The 27,378-nt window shown below is 45.8% G+C and overlaps 1 protein-coding gene across 2 annotated transcripts in view; it reads right to left on the minus strand.

The window, feature by feature from the left end:
• Window positions 1-27,378, minus strand: part of ASIC2 (acid sensing ion channel subunit 2) — a 1,019,934-nt gene that overhangs the window by 138,051 nt on the left and 854,505 nt on the right. The window lies entirely within an intron of this gene.

Consider the following 27,378-nt stretch of genomic DNA (forward strand, 5'->3'; position numbering starts at 1 on the left):
AGCAGTCAACTCCCACCACTCCTTTTGCAGTATTCATAAAAGAGAAATTTGCCTCTAAGATTTACTCAGTTCCAGTCCTCCAGCACCTTCTCTGGAATCTCTTATTAAAGCAAAACCAAGCAACGATAATAAGAAAAGTCTAAACATAAATCAAACTGATCATGACTTGCCTGCAGTGTTGCCCACTGGCATTTATAAAAATTGACTCTGTTATTTTGAAATATCTCCTTTCTAGAGCAGTATGTTGTTTTTCAGTTTTTGATTGGGTTCTGTTTGTTTGTTTCACCAATTCCTTCCTGACATGGCTCTTCAGGGTTCAAAGCGATAATACATTCTCTACAAAACCAGCACCATCCTCTTGGATGACTGTATCAAGGGGGGAGTTTGGAAAAACTAGAAAAACCATCTCAATCTGGCTCAAACAGTACATTCTTTAGTTCGCATAAGAAGCCTAGAATGGTTTTCAGACACTGGATAACAGCACAGGACAGTGCTCCCCGAGAGAAGGGCAACAAACAAGGTGAGCCCCACGATTGCCCTGTCTACTCCCAGGAGAGTTTCTAGACTGCAGTAGAGGGAGGGAGAACCCTAGCAGAGGCTGGCAGCCTTCCTGAATTGAGGTGACAGAGTTGAAAAGTCAGGAAGGCCAAATGGCTAGAATTCATGGGGTAGAATACCTAAGAGATGAGGCTTACGGAGAAAGAGCTTCAGAGATCTGCAGAAAGTCTCCCTGGAGACTTCCGTGAGTACTGATGAGTGCATGTATATAAGGAAACGACCAAGGTTGACAGAAAGAACCACTGTAGGCAGAAAAATCCCCAGAGACCAAACAGGGCCAGGAACGCTACATGTTTCTATCAGCTATAGCACAACAACTTTGCAATACACCAGGCATGAGGCAGAGTCCTCAGAAGGGTATTTCTTCAGTAGTGGAGACAAATTAGCCATAGACTAGGGCTGCCCTTGACCCACCTAATAAAGCTTAAAAGCAAGCTTCTGAAGCAGGGGTTGTCAAACGTTTTCTGTAAAGGGGCTGATAGTAAATATTTTAGGCTCTGCGGACGGAGCTGGTGACTGTGATCCACTGAAACTGCATTTACAGAAACAGAAAGTGGGCTGGGTTTTGCATGCAGAATACAGCTGGCTGACCCCTGTTCTAAAGCATTAAAATTGTTTCTGAATTCAACTGCATCCCAGAACAGAGCCTCTCAACATTTAAAGGAATTGGAAAACAAACAACATAAAATTCATAATGCCTGACATCCAATCAAAAATGATAAGGCATGCAAAGAAACAGAGAACTATCACCCACAACAATGAGAAAAACCAACAATAAAACAGACCCCAAAACTGAAAAAGATGATCAGATTCGTAGACAAGGACATTAAAGCAGTTGTTGTAAGTATGTACCATTTGTTCAAGAATATAAAGAAAAGCATGAGTATGATAAGGGGAGACAGGGACGATATCAAGAAGACCCAAAGCAAAATTTTAGAGACGAAAAGTATAATACCTTTGATGAAAAATACACTGATGGAATTCACAGCAGATTAGGTACAGCAGAAGAAAAGATCACTGAAACTGATGACACGTCAATAGAAACTATCCAAAATGAAACACAGAAAAGACAAAATAAAAACACTGGAGTATCAGTGAGCTGCAGCATGGTATCAAATGACCTCAAAATCATGTATTTGGAATAAAAGCAGAAGGGAGAAGAGAAAATAATATTTGAAGAAATAAAGGCCGGAAGTTTTCAAAATTTGATGAAAATTATAAATCCATAGATGCAAATAGATCAGTGAACTATAAACATAAGAAACACAGAAAACAACATCAAAGCACACTGTAATCAAATTACTGAAAAGTAGTGACGAAGAGAAAATCTCAAGTCAGAGAAAAAGACACATTGCATACAGAGGAGCAAAGATAAACACCAAAGCAGACATCTCAGAAACCATGAAAGCCAGAAGACAGTGGAGTGATATCTTTAAAGTACTGAAAGAAAATAACCATTGACCTAGAATTCTATATCTAGTGAAAATGTATTTCAAAAACCAAGGTAAACCAAAGATTCTTTTTTCCAAACATATGAAGAGTGACAGAATTCATCACTAGCAGACAACTACCACATCAAATGTGAAAGTAAGTCCTTTAAGCAGAAAATAAAATGATACCAGATGGATATGTGAATTTACATAAGGAATATGTGAGTGAATAGAAAATATTCTTTCTTATTTAAAAAAACTCTTTGAAACATGATGCTTAAAATGTAAAAATAATGATGTATTGTGGGGTTTATAGCACATGTAGAAGTAAAATATATGGCCAAAATAGCACTAAGGTGGGGTGGGAAAGATGTAAGTACACTTTTGTAAGTTTCTTTTACTGTGTATGAAGTGACATAATATTTGCTTGAAGACAGACTGTGATAAGTTAAAGATTTATACTGTAAGCTCTAGAATTGTGGTTTCAGGGTTGCCTATCCTGGGCATATTTGTCACAATATGGGGAGGGGCATCTAGTGGGTAGAGGCTAGGGATACTGTTAAACATCTTACCATGCTCAGGACAGCATCTTATGACAAATAATTATCTAGCCCCAAATCCTAATAGTGTGAGAGTTGAGAACCCTGTTCTACAGTAACCACCCAAAAACAGTAAACAAAGAGATAGAACTAGGAAGCCGACAAAGGAGAGAACATGGAATCATAAAAATAATTAATCTAAAGGAAGACAGGACAAGTAGAAAAAGGAAGCAAAGACCAGATGGGGCAAATAGACAACAAATAGCAAGCTGGTAGACTGAAAACCCAACCACATCAAAAATCTCATTAAATAAAATGGTCTCAACATCTCGGTTAAAGGCAGAGATGGTCAGATTGGATATAAAAAAAGCAAGACCCAACTATGTGCTGTCTATACAAAACAACTTTAAATACAAAGACAAAGATAAAAGTATATAAAAAGGTAAACCATGCTAATGCTAATCAAAAGGAAACTAGAGTGGCTTTATTAATATCAGATAAATTTCAGAGCAAGGAAAATTACCAGAGATAAAAGAGCTTATTTCATAATGGTCAATTCACCAAAAGGAGATATAATAATAATAAGCATTTATACATTTAACAGCAGAGCTTTCAAATACATGAAGCAAAAACTGACTGAACTGCAAGGAGAAATAGACACAGCTGCAGTTATAGCTGGGGGCATCAATACTCCTCTATCAATAATGTGTACAATACGTAGACAGAAAGTTAGTAAGGATATAGAAGACTTTAATAATAATGGTGAAAGAGTGAATGGTTTTCTGCTAAGATCACCATCGAGGCAAGAATGTCTGCTCTTATCACTTCTATTAAGCATTGTATTGGATGTCCTAGCCAGTGCAATAAGATAAGAAACACAAATAAAAGGCATATCAACCGGAAAGGAAGAAGTAAAACCAACTTTAGTCACAGATGAAACAATCATCTAGGCAGAAGATTGTAAGGAATTTGCAAAAGAGCTAACAGAATTAGTAAATGTGTCTAGTTGATACATGCAACAATATGGAGAAGTCTGAGTTATTATGCTCAGTTTAAAAAGTCAGACAAGAAAGAGAACATACTGTATGCTTCTATTTCTAGAAAAGTTCTAGAAAATTCGAACTAAAGTAGAGTGACAGAAACCAGATCAGTTGTTCCCTAGGGATGGAGATGGATGGATTACAAACGGACACGAGGAAACTTTGGGAGGTGATAGAAACATTTCTTTTTTGATTGTGTTGATGGGTTTACAGGTGTATTTGTCAAAACTCAGACTGAACACTTTAAATATGTGTATATTGTTGTGAAGTCGTCATATCTCAATGAAGTCATAAAAATGTTAAAAGAAGAGAAATGGGAAGGAAGAGGGGGTAGAGGCGGGGGGAGAAGCTGCCAGCCGCCTAGAGCTAGGATGGGCAACATCCCAAGCACTCTCCCCCCACCCTGCTGTTCATAGTGCTGCCTTTCTCAGAACTATGGCTGTTTCCCTGTGTGACTGTAGAGTAGCCACTCACGATCAGTATTACAACCTTTTTGTTCACATCTGCAGGAAGGAGAGAGACTCCGCAAAGTTCCTTCTCAAACCAGAAAACACTTGCCCAGCAAACTTCTCTTTGTATCTCATTGGCCAGAATTGTGCTACATGCCTTTTCCTGAACCTTTGACTTACCAGGTCTATCCCATTATTCAGTAGAAGAGGGGGCTTTCATATTGAGGAATTAATCCCCGAGTTCACTACAGTGATCTTACTCTAAGATATTTTTCTCTTCACCACGAAAGACAGTTCTTTTTCTTTCCTTCCGTCTTCCTTCTCCTCCTTCCTCTTCTTTATCTTCCTTCCCTTTTTTTTTTTTTTTTTTTTTTTGCGGTACGCGGGCCTCTCACCGTTGTGGCCTCCCCCGTTGCGGAGCACAGGCTCCGGACGCGCAGGCTCAGCGGCCATGGCTCACGGGCCCAGCTGCTCCGCAGGCATGTGGGATCTTCCCGGACCGGGGCACGAACCCGTGTCCCCTGCATCGGCAGGCGGACTCTCAACCACTGCACCACCAGGGAAGCCCTTCTTTCCCTTCTTCTTCCTCTTCTCCTTCTTCTTCTTCTTCCTCTACCTCCTCCTTCCCCTCCCCCTTCTCCTTCTTAACAAAGATATTATAGGTCACACATTAATTCATAGATTTAAAAAAAGTGTTTAGGTATATTTATGAAAGATGAAACTATAGGTGGGGACAAGAGATGGGTTCGCTCTGTTACTAAGGACCATCTCCATGCCTTGGGGTCTGTTGGATGGGCAGGGCGCAGACAGGAGCTGCCACTCCTTGCCCCTCAGATCTTGTGATGAATCCAAAACGACCAAGTAAAAATTGACTCCTTTATTGTATAGCAAATCCACACTCCATCCAGCTCCATGACGGTATGGTGTGTGATTTGAATTCAAGAGGCAAACACTGGAAAGCTGCCTCTCTGGTGCTATTTCTCATAAATCCTTAGATATTAATATGAATCCCCAGATATTAATATTTATCTATAATATCCCTAGATATTAATATTTTAGGTTAAAAAGAGGTGCCAACTTTTCTAATTGACATGGTCCTAGACAGTCAAGCAGATAAATTAAATTTTAATAATACACCTTTTTGGGCCCCATGGGATTCACTATAACTGTTTCTGGATTGAATAGAAAAAACCCTGCACATACGTAGTTTTAATTTTTTCTGAATCGGCCCTTGTTCAAGAAGCATTGCTCACCACAGTGGTCTACAGGGCAGGAATTTGCTAAGCAACTCAAGAGTTTACCCTGGGTTTCAGGGAAATGTTTAACCTACTAGAAAGAACTAACACATTGCCTCTCTCTCGCTTTGTCACAGCTCACCCTTCCCCCTCCCCATATCCTCAAGTCCGTTCTCTAGTAGGTCTGTGTCTTTATTCCTGTCTTACCCCTAGGTTCTTCATGACAGAGGCATGGACATATATACACTGCCAAACGTAAGGTAGATAGCTAGTGGGAAGCAGCCACATAGCACAGGGAGATGAGCTCGGTGCTTTGTGACCACCTGGAGGGGTGGGATAGGGAGGGTGGGAGGGAGGGAGACGCAGGAGGGAAGAGATATGGGAACATATGTATATGTATAACTGATTCACTTTGTTATAAAGCAGAAACTAACACAACATTGTAAAGCAATTATACCCCAATAAAGATGTTAAAAAAAAAAAAAGAACTAACACATTGGAAAGTCCTTTAATGGTATCCATTTACATGTTAATGCTCTAATTACAAAGATGTTTTATCGGTTCATTTAATGAGCGGAAACCCTACTTAACTCTACTTAGAACCCTGTGTTAACACTTGATAAGCGTCAGGAATAAAACTTTCCCCAGGATGAACATGGAGATTAGCGACTTAGTTTGTAGTGGGTTCCTTTCTCCGTAGTCTCAACACCCTCTGCCCAGCTGACTGCCCGAGAGAGTTTGTGTCTACAGGTGCTGGGCTAAAGGATGTTGTCATGAGTCTGTGCTTGCGTTGGGCTGCGGGGGTGACCAGATCCTACAGTGCTCTGCTCATATACCCCCGGGAGCCTTCACTCTTTTCCTGCCTGTGGCTCTTGGCCTGGCGTGCTTTCAGTCCCCAAAGACAGCCTCTGTCCATAGGCTGTCCTCTGCCTGTTGGAATCTGCATCCACCACATGGAAGTTGGAGGTACCTGGGAATTTACATCCCCCTTGGGAGCAGCCCTTAACCAATGACAGAGGTACGGGGTGTGTAAACACTCTGGCTCCCTTGTGTGCTCAGGGCTCAACTCCGAGGTATGATCTAGGCCAGTATAACAAGACTTGGTGATCTGATTCAGAGAACTTGTGCCAGGGTTGAGATTCTGCATTTCTGACGAGTTCCCTGGTGACTGGCGATGCAGCTGCTCCAGGACCATGCTTGGCGTCTCACTGGTCTACTCTGTCTCCAGAACACCCCGTGGGGCTGAGTAAAGTTTCCTTCTCAGGGACTTTGGTTGCCTTGCTTGGCTTGGCCATCTTCAAGGTCCCAATTCACTATTGATTTTTCCTGGGAATACTTCCTAATAAATCACTTTCACACCAATCCCTGCCTCAGGATCTGCTTCTGGGAAGCCTACCCTAAGGCAATAGAAAATAAACACCTTAGCAGGTGGAGGACGCTAGTCAAGACCCTCCGTGACTGAGACGATTCAGGTCCCAGCCATGCCACAAAACTCCCAAGCCTCCTGACTTTGCTCACGCTGGTCGGTAAAGCCGGAATTATTGCTTCTGCTTCTCTGCGCACTCCTCATTTTTTAAGACTCACCTCTAATGCCAACCTTACCATGAAGCTATTCTTGATCTCTAAAGTCTGAGTCAACCCTTTCTCTCCTTGTGTTTTCACAGCATGTTGCTCATGCCTTGGTTTCCTCATCCAAATAATGGGTATATGATACTTGCTTTATCACTATCACAGAATTGTTGTGATGAACAAATGAAAGGATAGATGTGAAATGCCTCACTAAGCTGAAAAGGTTTGTATGAATGCCAGCTGTTACGACGATGACTATTATGTGGGAAAAAATACAGCACCTGTTCCCTATGCAGAGTTTTTCTAAAACAGTTTTTGTTTTGGGGGATCTATATATGAAATTTTGGATTTACGGCACCGGTAAGTAGGAACCTTTTTTTTTTAATGTACAAACTTAGGCTTTAAAGTTTCCAGATTGGGGCACAAATCTGTTACTTGGGAGCTCCCACTGCTGACTGCTAATCTCGCAGCCCAACCTATTACACTCTGTGAAACCAAGACCAAGGTCAAAGGGGGCCAGGTTCTGGGGGTAGAATATGGGGTGAAATCCAGTTTCTGGGGTGTCTCAGCGGAGTCCTCAGGGCCGTCAGCTTTCTCCCCATCCACACACCAAGCTGTAAAGCCTATCACTGTAGGCTGAGCCGAGAACTTTTGGGAAACACAAAAAGCTACTGTTTGCCACTTCTCCGGGGATGATGACAGCACCCAGACAAAAATATCTGGAGCTCAGCGGGATGTGTGAAGACTGGACTGAGAAAGAGAGGTAGCGAGACGGGTGTGGGAACAAGCTAAGCCAGCTTGCTTGCACTGTGACATTCGTTATTAAATGGAAAGGAAATTTAACGAGTGAGGTGTCAGCCCCATCCTCAACCTTCCTGAGCACAGGCAGCTGGCACAAAGCAGACTCTGCCCAGGCTAAAACCCCCAAATGACAGCAATGTGGGGAAGAGAAACTCACGGAGCCTACTTAGAATCATGTAGATACAGGTACAAGTGTAGCGCCATCACCCAGTATCTGCATGACCTTAGGACATTCCTCTATCCTTTCTAGACCTCAGTGTTCTTACTGCAAGACGGGGGTAATCACATAGTAGAGGGTCACTGTCAGGATTAAGTAGAGTACGGATGGAAAAGCATCATGCCAATAACTTCATAACATTATGACTGGTATTATGAGTGATGACCATGATGGTGGTTGGGTTGATTATTTTAGTTTTTAAAGTGTTTTCAGTCCAGTATAGTAAAAGGCTACTGGTCTTCAACTTTTTTACATTGAGAAATGAACCCTGTCCTCAGAGGGTTTGCAGGCTGTCAGAGTAGACAGACTTATAACCCAACAATTAAAAGATACTATTTTGGGTCAGAGAACACACGTGATCATCTTTATTGTGCAGAAGGGGGAACTGAGGATCAGAAAGTCAAATGACTTGCCCAAGGTCATGCAGCTAGGAGGAAGGAGGGTCATAGTTCTAGCCCAGTTGTCTGATCCTACACTAATACCTCAAGGATGGCTGCCCTCACCTCTCCATCCTGGGACATGGTGAGGGGGACTTGGACATTGATGGTCTGGAGGGGATGAGGGACGGGAGGACGACAATTGACATGAATCCTGCCAAAATCTTATTGGACTTGGCATTTAAATACCTATTATAATCCATGACATGAAGCAGTATTTGGAGAGGAGGAGGCTGTCTGGGTATCATGTGGGGCACTGGGCTGTGGGTACCCTGGCTGGGACTCCCAACTGCCCAATTTCAGGCTCCCAAAGAAAGAAAGCATGGTCCAAGTTGTCATCTACCCACACAACTTTCTAGCCACGCTGCTTTCCTTGGGCAGGGATGTCCTTTCTGAGGATGAAAGGAGAGACTCCTGAACTTGTGGCCAGGCTTCCCAGGTGTGCGTCCTGGCACTGCAGCTTACCTGCTGGGTGAGTTTCGGCATCACTGGATTCTTCTATTTTTTTTTTTTTTTTTTTTTTTTTGCGGCACGCGGGCCTCTCACCGCTGTGGCCCCTCCCATTGCGGAGCACAGGCTCCGGACGCGCAGCCTCAGCGGCCATGGCTCACGGCCCCAGCCGCTCCGCGGCATGTGGGATCTTCCCGGACCGGGTGGATTCTTCTAAGCTTCGGTTTCCTCCTTTGTAAAAATGTGGCACTTACACATGCCCTGCCTCACCCCTCAAATAGCCCGCCTGCCATGTGTCAGCTATCTTGCTGGGCCCTTTACACATATCAAAGGGATTAGGAAGCAATGGGGCACAGGGTGGATGCTCCTGGAAAACTATAAGCAGCGCTAGCAGCTCATTTGATCATTTCTTTACCATAATCCCTCCTCATCCCTATTTTACAATGGGAGAAGCTGTTCCTTGGAGAGGTTAAATACTGAAATTGAGGTCACGTAGCTATTAAGAGGTAGAACTCAGATACAAATCCTGACTTTCAAACTGTGTTCTTTCCACTAGGCTATGCTGCTTGCTTAAAAGTACGTGAGATGACGATGATTATTATCACTTATGGAAGAAGAATGTCAACATAACCTGCAGCAAAGATGCTCCAGTTTTCTCCATCCACGGAGAAGGGTAAAGGTATACGTTGGGGCCCACGGGACATCCCTGGAGCTATCTGCCAAGGCCTCCCCAAAGCCCAGGCAGGAGCGTGGAGCCCGCTGAAGAGTACTAATAGATTGCTTCCATGTCCTGGCTATTGTAAATAGAGCTGCCATGAACATTGTAGTACATGACTCTTTTTGAATTATGGTTTTCTCAGGTATATGCCCAGTAGTGGGATTGCTGGGTCATATGGTAGTTCTATTTGTAGTTTTTTAAGGAACCTCCATACTGTTCTCCATAGTGGCTGTATCAATTTACATTCCCACCAACAGTGCAAGAGGGTTCCCTTTTCTCCACACCCTCTCCAGCACTTATTGTTTCTAGATTTTTTGATGATGGCCCTTCTGACCAGTGTGAGGTGACACCTCATTGTAGTTTTGATTTGCATTTCTCTAATGATTAATGATGTTGAGCATCCTTTCATGTGTTTGCTGGCAATCTGTATATCTTGTTTGGAGAAATGTCTATTTAGGTCTTCCGCCCATTTTTGGATTGGGTTGTTTGTTTTTTCGATATTGAGCTGCATGAGCTGCCCATCGACAGATGAATGAAGAAAGAAGATGTGGCACATATATACAATGGAATATTACTCAGCCATAAAAAGAAAAGAAATTGAGTTATTTGTAGTGAGGTGGATGGACCTAGAGTCTGTCATACAGAGTGAAGTAAGTCAGAAAGAGAAAAACAAATACCGTATGCTAACACATATATATGGAATCTAAAAATAAATGGTTCTGATGAACCTAGGGGCAGGACAGGAATAAAGACGCAGATGTAGAGAATGGACTTGAGGACACGGGGAGGGGGAAGGGTAAGCTGGGACGAAGTGAGAGAGTAGCATTGGCATATATACACTACCAAATATAAACTAGATAGCCAGTGGGAAGCAGCTGCATAGCACAGGGAGATCAGCTCGGTGCTTTGTGACCACCTAGAGGGGTGGGATGGGGGGGTGCGAGGGAGACGCAAGAGGGAAGGGATATGGGGATATATGTATACATATAGCTGATTCACTTTGTTATACAGCAGAAACTAACACAACTTTGTAAAGCAGTTATACTCCAATAAAGATGTTAAAAAAAAAAAAAAGAGCATGAATAGAATTGCAAATGGCCCCTCTTGGTGGAAACAATGAGCTGGTGTCAGAAGCAATAAGCTTCAAGTGCAAGGGCCTTGCTGCCCTGGGCCGTGGCCCCGTTCATCCCACTTGCGTCTGATTAGGACACACTGTCGCCCTTGGTGGTAGCCCCTGATGTCACAAACAACTCAAGTGACAAGAGCGCTCCTTTGGGCTGGAGATCACAAGGAACTGGGGCTAAAATTCAGTGCTGGAAGGTGGGAAGTGGTTGGATATAAATGTTGTAAGACAACAAATGTGATTCAGAAGGCTAATTGGAAGACACTGCCACCACCCAGGGCTCCCGGCGGCATGACACACAGATGGGAGTAGAAGTCTCCGCCTCGGCTTCAGAACACACCCTGTAAGCCACGTGAAGGGAGCTGTCCCCTTCAGGGCCACACATCAGAGTCCTCCGTAGAAAGCCGGTGGGTGGGGTGGGGAGAGGTAGGGTGGAGCAGAGACAAGAATCAGACAGGCAGCCTGTCACTTAACCTTTCTGAACCTCAGTTTCTTCATCTATAAGATGGGTGCAGAGCGAAAGGAACAGTGGACAGGAGTTCGATTAGACGATCTTAAATTGCCTGGCTCTCTCCCTGCTCTAACCCTGTGGGATTCCAGGAATCCACACCCACCACTTCGATGTGATGTTTTGTTTACTGAGATGATACGGCTTGGGGGTTCAGCAACTGGCCTGTGGAGCCAGACAGCCTGGGTTCAAACATCAGCTCTGCCAGTGGGCTTGCTCTGGGCCCCGCATCGTAGAGGGTGCTTCTCTGGCTCTTTTCCATCTGTGTCCTTCCCTATAGGGGCCCAGAGGATGTGCCCATCTGAAACCTGTGTTTCTCATTCTAGATCACACTCTGGGTCCCTGGAACCATGGAACTCTCTGCCTGAATGACTCCATGTCAGCTCCCGGGATCCAGGAAGGCCTCGCCTGTGGGTCCATCCTCCCTAGAATGGACCGTGGTATTGGTGTGCACACCGCCTTCTCCCGAGGGCTGTTTGCAATGGAAAGTCTAAAGCTTGGACGTGTGGGCTGGGGTGACCGCATGCACCTGTGAATGGTCCCTCACACTTTAAGACAGAGCTGGGAATAGGAAGAGAATGAAGGTGCACTGTGGGCCAGGGACCACTCTCCTGGGCCCACTGGTCCTGGTCTGGAACTCCAAGGAGTGTGAGAGTTCTGAATTCAAACTGGGCCTTGCAGTCATTATACAGGTAGATTAGTCAAGCAGGATGAGAGAACATATTTTATACAACAACTTGTTGGCTGGATTCATAACTTTCAAATATTTAGACATGTGGTCTATGGGCCTCCATGTACTCTTGCCCTGAGCCCCCCACATGTTAATGGGGAGCCTGGACCCTGGGAACATTGCTAGGTTTCCCCACCTGTAAAGCAGAAATAATCCTCACAGAGTTATTATACGGGCCAATGAGCTGGCACGTGGAAACTAGTATTTCTTTCTCTGCCCAATGCATGGTGAGCATTCAGTAAAATGTTACCTGTTGTTATTTTTCTACCATCCAGGCCTGGGGTTCTACCCTCCACGCCCTGCAGACTTCCTGGTCCCCCACTGTCATGGCTTCACTTCGTCACCCTGTCCTGCCACCTGGCACATGTTAGCCAGACCACAACTCTGCCTGGCGTATTGCTACCTCTTGAGGTCCCTTCAGCCTGGGTAGCCTCTCCCAGCCTGGAGGAACCTCCCGCATCCTCTCCTGGCAGCTCCCACCCCGGCGAAATAGGACCCATCACCTGCACAGCTAAAGTCAGTGCACCAAGCTGTTTGCGGCGAAACTAAAACAGGCAAATAAAAGCTTCTTGAAGTATCACCATCCCAGCTAGGGAAGGATGCATGGGGAGCTAAACAGCACAATCCCTCTTCTAGAGAGCAAATAAACACGTCTGAATACAGGCGCCAGGGCTCAGCCCTGGCATTAAGCATCTTGCTTGGAGACCTGGCTGGTGACAGCAAAGCCAGTAGGAAGAATTGCTCTTTCAATTTAACTTTGCTATCATTAAAGGCCTTCTGTAGCTCCTCTGATACACTTATTGTATTTTTCTGGCATCATGCCGGCTAAAAGGAGGCTAAATGATAAGTCTGTTAACAAATACCTCAGTTAATTTTATGGCAGAGAGAGCAGAGGAGGGAGTGGGTGGGACCAGCCCCATGCTGTGGGCTCAGAACCATTTTGGGCATCAAACATTGATTAGGGACCAATCATAAAACCCCCCATGATGGTGTAATGGCTCATTCTAAATGCTTCCTGATAATAAAATGAGCATTGATTGGAAAGACAATATTTAAACTCTATCCACAGTATGTCAAGGAAAGTACAAGGCGGACGAGGCATGAGAAACACTTAGCCAACTTGTTTAATCGTCAGGGGCCCTGCAGTGTGTGTGCTCTTCACAGGTGGGGGAATGTTCGCTAGGAAATGCTTTATCAAGGGAAGCACCCCCAGACCCCGATTCAAATCCTGGCTTCTCACATTGGCACTGAGTGACTTTGGACGCAACACATAACCTCTGTGAGCCTTTGCTGGCTACTCTAGAAAATAGAGACATTGATACTTCTCTCATGTAGTGGTTGGAGGGGGCTAAAAGGAAGAGGTACATAGAGTGATGCAGCAGCATCGATACATTGAAGCTCCCGTCCTCCTTCCCTTGAGTTGGAACGTGGTGGCCCTGATCTGGGAAAGCACACCTGTAGCTTCAGGACAGGTACTGCGCCATGAACAAAGGAACAGGCTCAGAAATTGATGGCTCCTCTCCCTTGCAAAGAACTGCTTCACATAAGTGCATTGACCGTCATCACTGACCTGGATACATGTCACATGAACCAGATTCTGATTGTTAATTAAGTAAACCTATGATGACATTCCCATGAGTATGGTCTTTTAGTGGCCCTTCCTTGTTTACCTTAGGACAAAGTCCACACTCCCCAGCACCGCATCTGAGACCTGTCTCCCACCTCCCTGCCTCACTGGCCCCCTGGTTCTTCCACACGCCCTTCCTGTTCCAGCCCCATGCTCTGTGCTGACTTCCTGCCTTTGCACACATATGCTGTTCCCTCGTCCTGGAGTACCTTTCCGCCCTCTCTGCCTAAATGACTCCTTCTACCCTTAGGGAGAGCTCAGGGGTCCTCCTCTTCAGAAAGCCTTCCTTGACATCCCCACGCCACTCAGGGTTAGCCTTCCTTCTAACCCACGAGCTTCCCTCCTCCAGCAATGATCGCACTCCTTTGACATTGCGTCCTCTTCTCTCTCAGACCTGAAGGCGAGTCTCACCTCTGTTTGTTAGGCAGCCATTTCAGTGCCTGGCATAGAGGCAACCATTTGTAAAAGTTTTTTCACTCAGCTCTCAATCCCTAGGGAATCTTGTCCAATCCCAGAGATTTGAAAACCATGTCTGTTGATATTCAGAAAAGAAGAAAACCTCTAATTCAAAAAGATACATGCATCCCAGTGTTCATAGTGGCGTTATTTACAATAGCCAAGACATGGAAACAACACAAATGCCCATCAGCAGACGACTGGTTTAAGATGTGGTACATATATACAATGGAATATTACTCAGCCATAAAAAGAATGAAATAATGCCATTCGCAATAACATGGATAGACCTAGAGATTATCATACTAAGTGAAGTAAGTCAGAAAGAGAAAGACAAATATTATATGCTATCACTTAAAGGTGAACTCTAAAAAATAATACGAATGAATGTATATGCAAAACAGACTCACAGACATTGAAAACAAACTTATGGTACCAACAGGGAAAGGGAAGGGGGAGGGATAAATTAGGAGTATGGGATTAGCAGATACAAGCCACTATACATAAAATAGATAAACAACAAGGTCCTACTGAATAGCACAGGGAACTATATTCAATATCTTGTAATAACCTACAAGGGAAAATAATCTGAACATATATATACATATATAGGTATATATCAATGTATAACAGAGTCACTTTGCTGTACGTCTGAAACTAACACAATATTGTAAATCAACTATACTTCAAAAACAAACAAACAAGGAAAACTATACGCTGAGGACTCACAAATAAATCTGGCCTAGCCTACTCCCTTCACATCTACACTTACACACCATATACCCAACTGCCCACTTACGTATCTCACTCGGATGCCCACCTTGTCCAGATCTGAGCTCCCGATGGCCCTTCCCAAACCGGCTCCTCTTTTGGCTCCTCCCTTAGCAAGTGGAAACTCCATCTTTCCATCACTCAGACCAAAAGCTCTGGTGTTGTCCTTGTCTCCTTTTTCTTCTCTTGCACTATATATCTGGTCAGGCTGTGATTCTGTTGCTCTACCTTCAAAATAGACTTGGAATCTGACTCATTCTCACCCCTACCTGTGGTCTAAGCCATTGTGTTTCTCACTTAGATTATTACAATAGCCACATAAGGGATATCTCCATTCGCTTCCACCCTTGCTCACTGCCGTTTATTCCCAGCACAGCAGTCACAGTGATCCTGTAAAATGATGTCACGCCTTTGCTCAAAACCCTTCAAAGGCTCCCCATCACATTCAGAGCAAATGCCAAAGTCCTCATTGTGATTACAAGGTCCTACACAGTATGGCCTCTGTTACCTGCCAAGCTTATTTCCATTGTTCTTTGGATACCCCAGGCAAGTACCCACCCCAGGGCCTTTGCACTGGCTGTTCCTTCTGCCTGGAGTAGTCCTCCCCCAGGTCCATACGGCTAGTTTCCTTAACTCCTCCAGGTCTTTCTGAAACATAAGGCCTTCTCTGGCTACCTTATCTAAATTTCACCTTCCAACACATATTCCCATTCCCTGAATGATTTTTTTCTTGTTAATACTAGTATTAAGTATACAGTCACCACACTATATACTTTACTTATTTATCTTGTTTATTTTCTGTCTCCTCCAAGCAAGGAGGACACGGACTTTAGGTCTGTTTTGTTAATTACTGTGTTGTCTGTACTTACAGCAGCGCCTGGCCCCTAGTAGGTGTTCATTAAACATTAATTGGTTGAATGAATGAATGAATGACAAATTTCTTCAGGGGACAAGCCTGTCCCAGCAGCCCTCCAGCACCACAGAGATATTAAGAGTTCCACAGTGAGGAGCGAGCAGTCTTGGGCCATGCCTGCAAAAATGCAGCTCCCACTAACCCCCACTGGGACAGCTGTGGATTCCTTCTGTGCGGTGAATTTTGGAGGGAGATAATTGGCTGCTTGGGGTCACTGAGCTGCTAAAAACAGGAATGGTTTTCTCTCTGGGGAACATCCTAAAGAGAATTTCACAGCAGGAAGAAATGAAACGTGAGATGGAGGCAGTATGCGTTGGGCCCAGACACCTCACCCACCCTGAGAGGTTGTCTTCCCCATCTGGGTGCCCAGGGTGTGGCCAGTAGGTCAGCGTTCCTTTGGGAGCCCACTGCGGGGTGGGGCAGGGCTCCAGCTGGACTTGGCAAAATGTAAAGCCAGCTATGCACACACAGGTAGTTCCATTCCTCCATTAACTTATATATTAAAAAAAAATTAGATATGTGTGTCTATGGAAAGAAAACGTGACTTTAAGATATAATTGCGGTTTCATTGTTGTTACCTTCCTAAGTAATGCCGTTATCGAAATTTCTCCTTCCTGTTTTATTTTGCTTAATCCTTGCATTTGTGGCTTGCTCCCGGAAGCCTTCCCAGGATGGGTAGCACGTCAAAAGTCAGAGAGAAAGAAAGCAAAGAACGGCCCTTACGCTCCTTGAGACAGTGCGGCACGTGATGCCTGCCCCCACGAGCTCAGAACCTTCACAGACGCTAAACGAGAGAACGCATGGGCTTCTTTGGGCCGAAGAGGCAGGAAAGACAACTGTTAGGAAAGCCAAGGCTGGAGGGCTTAAAGGACCACTTTCCGACAGCTGGAGTAGCTTGGCACTGATGCTACGGGATGGAGGACGAGAAAATCCTCAGGCAGAGCTCAGCGAACCAGAGAGCACGTTTGGATGGGAACCTTCTGATTCAGGGTTTTGGCTTCAGGGCTCCAGGCCACGAAATCTCGTCTTAGCTCTTTTTTTGCCGTCTTCTTTGACTTGTCCATGGAGGCACAAGTCCTCTGATCTCTGTGCACCTGTAGCCCCTTCCTTACCCAGAGCTCCCTCAGCACATATAACACCCTAAGGTAGAATCGCTGGTTTCCAAGTCTTTTGTTCTAGGCTGGAAGTAGCATGATGGCGGGGACCACATCCAGCAGATCTTTATGGCCCCAAAGCTTTGCCCAGGAGATACATATATATATATTCTTATATGTTTTATATATATATATAACCGTATATGTTATATACATATAACCTTATATATTTTATATATAAACATATCTCTCTATAAAGCACATGTATATTTATATATGACCACACATATGTTTGTGTGCATATACTGTACGTGTGTCTGCATTTGTATCCACACGCCTTCTCAAATCGTATTTTCTGGTTCTTCTGGGGAACAACCCCTCTGATGCAGCCCGACCCCAAGTCCCATCGTGGGTCTAGCCCACACAGCCAGAGGATTAATCAGGACCCCAGGAGAGCAAAGTGGACTCTGCACCAACACGGAGAGCCATTTCTTCTCTCCCCGTACGCCCATTCCCGTCACAGAGGAGGGCCTCCCACGTCACTTCAGTCCCTGGGGAAGGTGAGCTGAGGCTGAGCAGCGATTCCTCGCCCCTTCTTAATTCTGCCCAATTGGAGAAAAGTGGCTCATCTGATTGGGCCGGGCCTCTTTACTCTTAGGGGTAGCCATGCATTTGGGGGTGGGCAACGGGCTCTGTCTGCCTTTGCTCTTTCTTGGGCGCCCGCCCTGCACCATAGGATGAGCTGGGGACTTGGCGCCTGTGCTCCCTGGTCATGCAGGCTGAGCTCCTTAGGGTGGGATCCAGGCTGGGAGTGGCTTGTCGCTCTCCCTAGGTGTGGGGGGCAGGCCAGTGTCTGGCTGGGTAGGTTTGGCTTTCACGGTCTGCTTGGCTGGCTGAGGCAGGTGTCAAGGTCGGAGTGAGGGGTGAGGGTCGTCAGACCCCTATTTCAGCCTCAGGTAAGCCATGTTGTCCCACGTTCTCGTGCCAGAGAGCCCTGCGTTTGGGGAGGTATTACGCACGTCCCCGTCCTTGAATCAAGTTGTTATTTGGTTGGCATTTGGCTGGTCATCCTCGTGTCTATTTCCTGTTGGTCAGACCTGGAGGGGATGCGGGGTGAGATGCAGGTCCCCTCACCTCAGAGAGTTAGCCTTGACCGGGACCCTCTGCTCGGTCACGTTCTCCTAAGTCTGGGTATTGTCTGGCCTTTCGTCTCGTGAAATATCAGTTCTTCCAGAAGAACTTAGCCTGTCACTTTTCTGGTCAGTCCCTACCTGTCCCTCCCTTGTCCAGCTCTGGTCACTATGTTCTTGTTACCCTCAGGCTCAGCCCTTGTCCAGCCACTAAGCCAGTAAGAGGCCAGCCTGGAAAAGTATGAGGAGCCCCTTCACACCATCTGGACAGGATGGGAGGGTTGGCTGCTGTCACCCTGGGGGTCAGCCAGAAAGACAGCCTGTCGTGGACACTCACTGTTTCTACTGCCTGACACCATTCACCCTCCTGGTAACTAGTATCCAGCCTCCCTCTTGGGGAATCACCTCTCCATGCAGCCCCTGTACGTCAGATAGAGTAGACTCTACCCAGACTCCAAGGGTGGTACCCAAGGCTGAGGCCAGGCCAATGGGTACATTTCCTCCTCAGCACAGTTGGTTCAGAGCTGAGCATGTGATCCAAGTCAGACTAATTATAGCCAACGAAACAGTTCTAGTGTGCACACGTATGGATGTGTGTGTGTGTGTGCGTGTGCACACGTGCCCACAATTGCAAAAGTGGACTTTCATTTCCACTGGACATGAAGCTGGAAGGATATAGAATTGGGAACTCCACGCGGCCACTGTGAGGGGTCTGGCCAAGAATGAAGCCGCCACAGAGGAAGCAGGGCTACAATGCAGAGAGAAAAACCTCATCCAGGTGGTAGCATCTGACCCCCGGACTGAGCCATGGCTGAAGGCTGAACGGTCTACCTGGAGGGACTGGTCACTTGCATGACTCAAGAAGCACTTGTGTCTGGGGTTTGCTCACTTGAAGCCAAAGTGTCATCACTGATCCAGAGCCTTCTGTCCCCATTGATCACCATTCAGTAACGTCTCTCTTCTAACCCTTGCTCCGTGGTGTCTGCAATTTGCTCTCTCTACCCTCAGTTAGCAATCATCAACTCGAGCCACTGCTGGAAATGGAGCCTGTCTCCCCGGACACGATGCTTGGCCAGGCCACTGTCCATGTGACCGGTCCCTTCAGCCCTCCCTCAAAGTCTGGCCCTGCGTGTCCTTTGCATCACCTGATACTGAGAACAGCACAGCTCTTACCTTGTGCCCCTTGGAAATGCTGCCAGCCTGGATCAGCTGTTCCCAAAATATGTTCTGGGGAACACTGGTACCACTGGATGGTCTTTTTGGAGATTTAAAAAAAAAGGTTTGCAATTTTTAAAAGTTGACAAAGCTCTGCATTTTATTTATTTTCTTCTCTTGAGATGCACAAGCACATTTGCTTATTAAAGGTTCTGATAAGTACTGCATTAAAGAAAAGAATTTGACATGTCATAATTTAGCATTTTGAAATGTATTTGACTACTGAACACATATGTTCTTGGTTGTAGATATAATACTTATAACAACCTGAACATATTGTTGGGAACCTCAACTAGAATCTGCAGAAGTCCCTTGGACCTGACAATTTGTACAACTGGCCTCTTCCACGAGGGGGCTGGCCATTCAGTTCTGGTTGGGGCTTGACCCCTCCATCCTGGCCTGGTGATACTGACATCATTTCTTCCCACCTGAGCCCCCAGCGTGCTGCAGGGCTGGGGCCAGGCGGGCTGTGCTATTTCTGGGCATAGCGTCCCCACAGCAATGGTGGCAGGGGACGATTAGATTGGACTGACAACAGTCATTCTTTTCTGGGCCATGTGGACTCTTTGCCATCCCATTCTGAGTCCACAGTTCAGATGTGGCAACAAGAGTGTCTGCGGGTACGTGTAAAGAGGGAGCTCAACGCTGAAATGTGATTGATGTTTCAAATCAAACACGCTCAGGGTCAGGATGGTAGGTGAGTTTCCAGGAATCAGGGCCAGTAATGAAACCCACCAGGGCTGTAAATATGCAGGATGGCCACAGGAGGCCTCTGGGAGACTCAAACCTAGACGACAGGAAGAGAGCTAAATTTTAATATATTTTGCTCTCAAAACAGCAGCATCGTACTTCCCAGGAAACTGAAATGCCGGCCAGGTATTGCCTCATAAATCTTCATGAAGTAAGGAAGTTGAAGGAGCCAGGGGTCCAGGCAAGATTAGTCCTGAGACTGGGGGGAAAGAGGGAGAAGGGGAGCCCATCACTCGCTGAGTACCTGCTCTGTGCTAAGCCCCACGCTAACTGCTCTGCATTCACGATCCTTTTTAATCTCTGTAGAATCCAATGAGGTGGATAGTGTTTCTATTTTACTGGGGAGGAAACTAAGATCCAGAAGATTGAAACCTGTTGCCTAACGACACTGGGATTTGAATCCAGGTCTGCCAGCCACCCAGACCTATCCCAGGAAGGGATTTCTCACTGGTGTGGAAATGGTATATAGTATAGAGACATCTCAGACTCCGTTGGTCTGTCCCTTGATGTTCCCTGGGTGGGGCTGTTTTCCCCTTTCTACCCCTTGATAACCCTTCAGCTGTGTGTCCCAATAAAGACAGAATATCCTTCCACGTGTTCTGGTCTCTCTAATGGGGGAAGGTGAGAATCTGAGGGGATGCAAATAAATTGGGTGAAACTCCAAGGTGATCCAGATACCTCCAGATTGGAGAAGCTACTTTCAGACTGACTCTGGATAAGTTATTAGAGATCAGTAATGCCAGAGAGCCAGCAGGCTGGTTTGCCTCTGGGAAACATCTACATTTATTTATTTATTTATTGGCATTATCCTAAAACAGTTATTCCAATGGGTGGTAAGTCAAGAGCTCACCAGATTGGAAGCCAAGACCTCAGGGATCCTGGTCCTGGCTCTGTTCCTACCTAGCAGCATGACTCCTCTCTCTTTGAGCCTCAGTTTCCTCATCTGGAAACTGGATTTAATCATTCCTTCCCTGCACACTTCACAGTGGAAACAGATGAGAATCTGCAAATAAACGGGTCCGAGGTGAAATTCCAAGGTCATCCAGATACCTCCAGATTGACTAAACTCAACTAGGATTTATTAAGTACTAACTGTATGCCAGGGACTCTACCTGGTTTGAGGACAGAGGCTTACAAAGGTGGATCACGTAAGATCTCTGCCCTCAAGTGATTCATTCAGTGCGAAGAGGACGGATGGAGGTGATGAACAGCGGTTTATATTTCAATAGTGTTCTAGTGCCTTCTCATTTAGTACTTCATTTAAAGCACATGACGGCTGTCTGAAGTAGGCAGGGCAAATATTCTTATTCTCATCTGACAGATGGAGGAAACTAAGGTTGCAGAAAGTAAAGTGACTCACTGAGCGGTGATGATAACATCTAAAGTCTGTGCCCACAATTCATTTGCACAGTTTTTCATATGTGACTTGTTATCAAATCTTCAAAATATCCCCGTGTGGTAGAACTTATTAGTATTAGACCTATATTATAGATGAGAAAAGAGGGAGAGCCAGAATGTCAGCTCCTAGAGAGGAAGAACCACACCATCTTCACCTACCTATCCTCAGCACCAAGTATGATGTCTGGCAGTGGAAGCAAACCAATAACCCAATCAATGAATGGGCTAAGGACTTGCGTACACGTTTCTTCAAAGACATACAGATGGCCAACAGGCACGTGGAAACAATTCCCAACGTCACGCATTATCAGGGAAAGGCAAATCAAAACCACAATGAGATAATCACCTCACACCTGTCAGGATGGCGATTATCAAAAAATCACAAGACAGCCAGCGTTGGGGAAGATATGGAGGAATTAGAGCCCTTGCACGCTGTTACCGGGGATGTAAAATGGTGCAGCTGCCACGGAAAGTAGTATGGCGTTTCCTCAAAACATTAAGCATAGCGCTCCCATACGACCCAACAATTCCACTTCTGGGTATTTATCTGAGAGAACTGAAATCGGGATCTTAAACAGGCATCTGCACTCCCGTGTCCACTGCAGCATTATTCACAATAGCTGAGATGTGGAAACAACCTAAGTGTCCACCAATTGACAGATGAATGGATAAAGAAGATGTGGTTTGGACGTATAATGGAATACTATTTTGCCTTTAAAAAGTAGGAAGTTCTGCAATGGGCAACAACATGGATGAACCTTGAGGACATTATGCTAAGTGAGGTAAGTCAGTCACAGAAAGACAAATCCTGCTCTAAAACAGTCCGATTCATAGAATCAGAGAGTGGAATGGTAGTCGCCTGGGGCTGGAGGCAGGGAGAAATGGGGAGTTACTAATCAACGAGCAGGAATTTTCAGTTAAGCATGATGGATAAGTTCTAGAGAACTGCTGTACAACATTGCTTTTAGAGCCAGCAATATTGTATTGTACACTTCAAAATGGTTAAGAGGATCTCATGTTACATGTTCTTACAAAAATAAAATACAATAAAAATAAATAAATAAAACGAAATGCTTTCAAAAAAAAAGATGCTTTTGGTTCTCTGATCATATCTCCTTGGACTTAATGATTTTAATGCAGGATGCCCCAATTTTCAACTACTAGCACCTGCATTTCTTTGCCTGAGGGCTTTCTCTGACAGCAAGAACCCTCTTTGACCACCCATAGGGCAGCCCAGAAGTGCCAGAAAATTAATGCTCCCTGGGAGCTGCCCTCAACCAGCATGTCAGGAATTGGCGCATAAATACCCCCACTCCCTCACCCTTCAGGTGGGATGACTCCCAGAGTTCCCTGTAGGATTAAGGTCCAATTGCCCATGGTGCTCACTTGCTTAGTAATGCACTTGTTTTGGTTATTTTCCTTCCCTGTCTCACTTCCTACTTCTCTAGCAGTGTTTCCTGTGATCATCTGTTCATCTCCCAAATAAACTATGTGTCCTTTTTTCAGGATCTGCTTCTGGGGGAACCGGACTAAGAGAGGGTTCAGTAAATCACAGTTTATGGAGTGAGTGAGTGAGCAAATGAGATAACAGGATGTATCCCACCCCTGACCCCTGCCTGGGAAGGTCAAGGGAAGGGGGGCAGTTATATGGGCTCTGAAGTGTTTGTTTCATGGAGACAGAGGTGGGCCGGGGAAGGGGCTGCTTCTTGCCCGCTGTGTTGGTGTGAAAAAGCAGAGAAAGCGTACACTAAATATCTTGTGCTGGAGAAAACACGCCTTGATCTTGCCAAGGTTAAGGTCAGGACCGTGGTTCCAAGCTGGGTGATTAAGGTATGAGGAGCACAGGCCTCCCACACTTAGGTCCCCTCCCTTGGCTGCTCAGTTCTCAATCCAAACTCCTTATCCGGGCCGTGCCACCCTCTCCAACCCACTCCAGACCCCTTAGGCCTCACTCTAGCCTGACACCCTCTGTTTCTTGCACACATGGCGCTCATCCTTCCCTTGGGGCACCTTTATTCTTTCTGGCATGTTGCCTGGAATGTTCATTCCCCCGGAGCTTTGCCTGACTCATGCTTTCCTTTTCCTTTGTGTTTCAGCTTAAAAGTGACCTCCTTAGAGAGGGCTTTTCTGACCAACCAACTTAGTTATTCCTTATAACAGCACCTCATTCTATTTTCATCATAAAATCTCTATCTGTGGAATATTTATTATTATTATTATTCACTTGTTCTCTTTATGAAATGCAGGTTCTATGAGAGACCTTGTTTGTTTTGTTCACTGATGCAGCCTCAGCGCTAAGAAGAGGGCCTGATCATAGTAGGTGCTCAATAAATATTTGTGAATGAATGAATGAAAGAATGAATGATAAACTAGTGAGAGGACGGCAGTGAGCAGAGGTCTGGAAGAATTCTGGAGTGTGAGAGCCAGTGGCTTTTGCTGCCTCTCAATGCCCTGGTGAATGTTAATTTGGACCAACTGGCTATCTTTAAGGGACTGTATGAGCTGGAGGGAGGGGTAATGTGAATGGCCTAGGATCACTCAGGCAGGCATAGGAGCGTCAGAATCTGAACCTTGGGTTCCTGGCTTTGACCACAAAGCCCAGGCTTTTGACCACCACTACTATCCTGCAGGCGTCCTATAAGAGTCACCTGACACACCTGAAATAAGACCTTGTGACCACGTAGCCAAGTCTCCTACCACGCCACATGTATTATTCTTGTTACTGTGATATTTAAAACTTTATTTAGAAATTGTCCCAGTTTTATCTTTTGTTGGTTTATGAGCAAATATATAGGTTGGCCATACAAATAATTTGCCCTTGAAAACATGTCACAAAAAAAAGAACACCCCCTCCCAGCCCCGCAAAGCCTCTAGACCTCAGCACTTCTGACACTTTGAGTTGGATCATTCTTTGCTGCGGGGACTGTCCTGTGCGTTTCAGGATGTTTTGCAGCATCCCTGGCCTTTGTCCACTCGATGCCAACGGCTCTTCCCAATTAGGACAACCAAAAATGTTTCCAGACACCACCAACTGTCCCCTGGGGACAACACTGCCCCCACTTAAGAACCACTGCCCTGACCCAGAGGAAGGCAGGCACCATGTCTATTTTGCACCCCCAGTGCATGGTCCAAGTGAAGTGCCCCATAAATATTTGTTGGAAGAAAAGATGAATAAATGAGTGACTAAGTGAATGAATGAATGAATGCAAGAATACAGCCAGTGTCCTTGGACTGAGCTTGCTGAATCACCCAACCTCAGCAGCTCCTCACTCCCCGTCTTCTTGACATCACGTTCGCCAGCCTCACTGACCTGTCAGAGCCAGCCTCCGGTAGAGTTTCTCCATCTGGCTCCCCATAAACTATTTCCAAATAGGCAGCAGCTCCCGACTTGGTCTGTTTCAGCCTTGTGTACAGAATCTATAAACTATAACAATCCTCCAGTGAAACAGGAAAAGGATTCAGAACCCGAGAGTGTACGCAACAGACGCCCTCACCCATCAGGAGGTCATTCACAGCCTTTGGGATCCAATCCAAGATGCTGCAGCGGAGTAAGATACTGAGAAATATGTCCCCCACATTTCTCCATCTCACAGACACCGGGGGAGCAAACATCCATCAGGGAACATTACACTGTATAATGAGGCAACTGCACGCAGGCCCCAGATAGGAAAATGGGAGGCTGCTATAGGCTGCTCAAGTTCACTCAGCCTCTGCTAATGAAAATATGAGTGGCATCCGAGGCTAAGCCTGCTCCCTCACGTGGGCTGGTGAATATCTTAATATCTCCAGCTTCCTTCCAGCCTTCTAAATTGTGTGCATTGCTTCTGACATGCACGAGTTATCTATGACGCCTGCAAGATTAAGCCACCACGAAAACTCTCCATCTGCACTCTTATTTCCACACCCCCTCCCCAACCCGGGCTGAGCTAGAATCTCTTAGACTGTTAAAGCTTATCCCATATGGGTGAGATTTGAGGCCAGCTGCAGACCTTTCAGGGTGCAATTCGCCACCCCATCTCTATTTGCATGGCACATACTGGGAGATTTCATTTCATTTCAAGTCCTGGCTGAGTGAGAACCTTCTAAGTAGCAGGGAACGTAAGGGTAGACAATGGGGAATGAGACTTGGCCCTGCCCTCCAAGGAAAGGCCTCACCATTTATTGAGCACCTACTGTGTGCTCTGTACATACCCTCACAGTAACTCCTCAAAAGAACATGGGGTGTGGGTTGGTACCCGTGTTTCACAATTGAGAAACTCATGTGCTTTCAGTCACAGAGCTAGTTAAGGGGATGTGACCAAAGCCAGTGTCTTTCCAAAGCCAGATGGCTGGGGAAGGCAGACATTTAATTGACTTAGTTGTATATGAGGCAGGATGAAGGCAATGCCAAATAAAGGTATAAGCAGTGTCCTGCTGGGAAGCAGAGGAAGAGAGAATTAATCCACATGAAGGACTTAATGTGAACAGGCTTGAAGAACGGATATAGTTTTGATTGGGTAGAAAATGGGAAGGTCCCAGGCCTGAAGTGTGTGCAAAGGCGCAGAAGTGCATATGGCCCTTCCGTGGAGCAAGGGGTGCGTGAAGAGTTGCTGGTAGCGGGATGAGGGTGCAGGTGGTCCAGCTGGAACCAGTCTGCACAAGCTCAGGAGAGCTGACCACCCACCCTGCCCAGCTAGGTGTTCAGTGAGTTCAGCTTGGTAGCTTGAAATCAACCATGGGAACATTTACACGATGGAAATGGACAAAGGACTGTTTTCCCCCTGGAAAGCCATTTGTGAAACATTCACTAGCACACACTGAGGACTGGGGGACATTATCTCCAAGGTGACTCCAGAAACCCACATCTCAAAAAACAGCAGGTTGGTGATGCTACGGATGAAGATGAGGGCTCCAGGAAGGTGACACGAGTGGCTGGAAATTCAGATCTGTAGTTTAGAAAACCAGAGGTGTCTGCTTCGCTTCCCACTTCTTTTTCCCTGGCAACGTGGAAATGCCTCATCTAAAGGGAAGTAAACATCCCTTTAAATGAAAAAAAAAAAAAAAATCAAAGCCAAGATCTGACCGGCTGGAGTTTCTGAGCAGGGAAGCCGGCAGAACACACAGCTCCTTCCGTTTACTACCGATATTACATCATCCCAAACTCACTTATTCAAGATTCTCTTACCATATATCAGTGCTTTGCCTCCTCCACTACTAGCTAATCCAAATGCACCTGGTGCAAACTTAATTTTGAGGATAATGGCGGTCCAATCTATTTGCACAATCGGCTGGCTCTTGCATCCTTATAGCATTTGCTGACTCCTTAAAATCAGCGAGGCTGTGCTAGATCAACAGACCCTCCTTCTGAGAGTGAAGAAGCAGAGTCCTAGGATCCCCTGGCATCCCTGGCTGCCTACGTTAAATACCTATAATGCACCTGCTACAGTGCTGGGTGCTTTGCTGCGACGGGTGCCTGGTCCTCACACCACAGCCCCGAAAGGGAGATAACGTGACTTCCACTTCGCAGAACAGGAACCAGAGGAGTCCTAGGAGGGATGAAAGATGGGGCCTAGGTCATGTCAGCAAGCGCCAGAGCTCAAATGTGAGCCCACGCTTGTCTCTAAGGCTCAGACTCAACTAGACCTTGTTTCTACTTATGGTAAAGTTGAACAACGGTGCCCTGGAACACCCACATCCTAATCCCTGTGACTATTACCTTATACGACAAAAAGAACTTGGCAGGTACGATTACGGTTCTTGAGGTGGGGCGATTATCCTGGATTATCTAGATGGACCCAGTGTAATCCCAAGTGTCCTTAGAAAAAGGAAGCAGACTGACTACAGAAGAGAAGCCAATGTGATATTGGAAGCGCAGATCAGAGTGAGGTGGCCGCAAGCCAAGGATGCCGGCAGCCACAAGAAGCTGGAAGAGACACAGAATGAATTCTCCCCTGGAGCTTCCAGAAAGAACCAGGCCTGCTGACAACTTGATTTTAGCCCTGTAAGACTCATTTTGGACTTCTAGCCTCCAGAACTGTAAGACAATATGTTTCTGATGTTTTAAGCCACTATTTGCAGTAATTTGTTACAGCAGCAATAAGAGCCTTATACTTCCCAAAGCAGGAGGAAGAGAATGGAGTTGAGATGTCAACACAAGGAAGGAACGGGGTGAGGCTGGACCACCAGGTGTCCTTGGCTTTCTCTAAGTGTAGGATTTGGGCAGGAGGGCCCTGCTCTCTTC

This window comes from Pseudorca crassidens, chromosome 19, assembly GCF_039906515.1.
Source record: "Pseudorca crassidens isolate mPseCra1 chromosome 19, mPseCra1.hap1, whole genome shotgun sequence".
Taxonomy (NCBI): Eukaryota; Metazoa; Chordata; class Mammalia; order Artiodactyla; family Delphinidae; genus Pseudorca; species Pseudorca crassidens.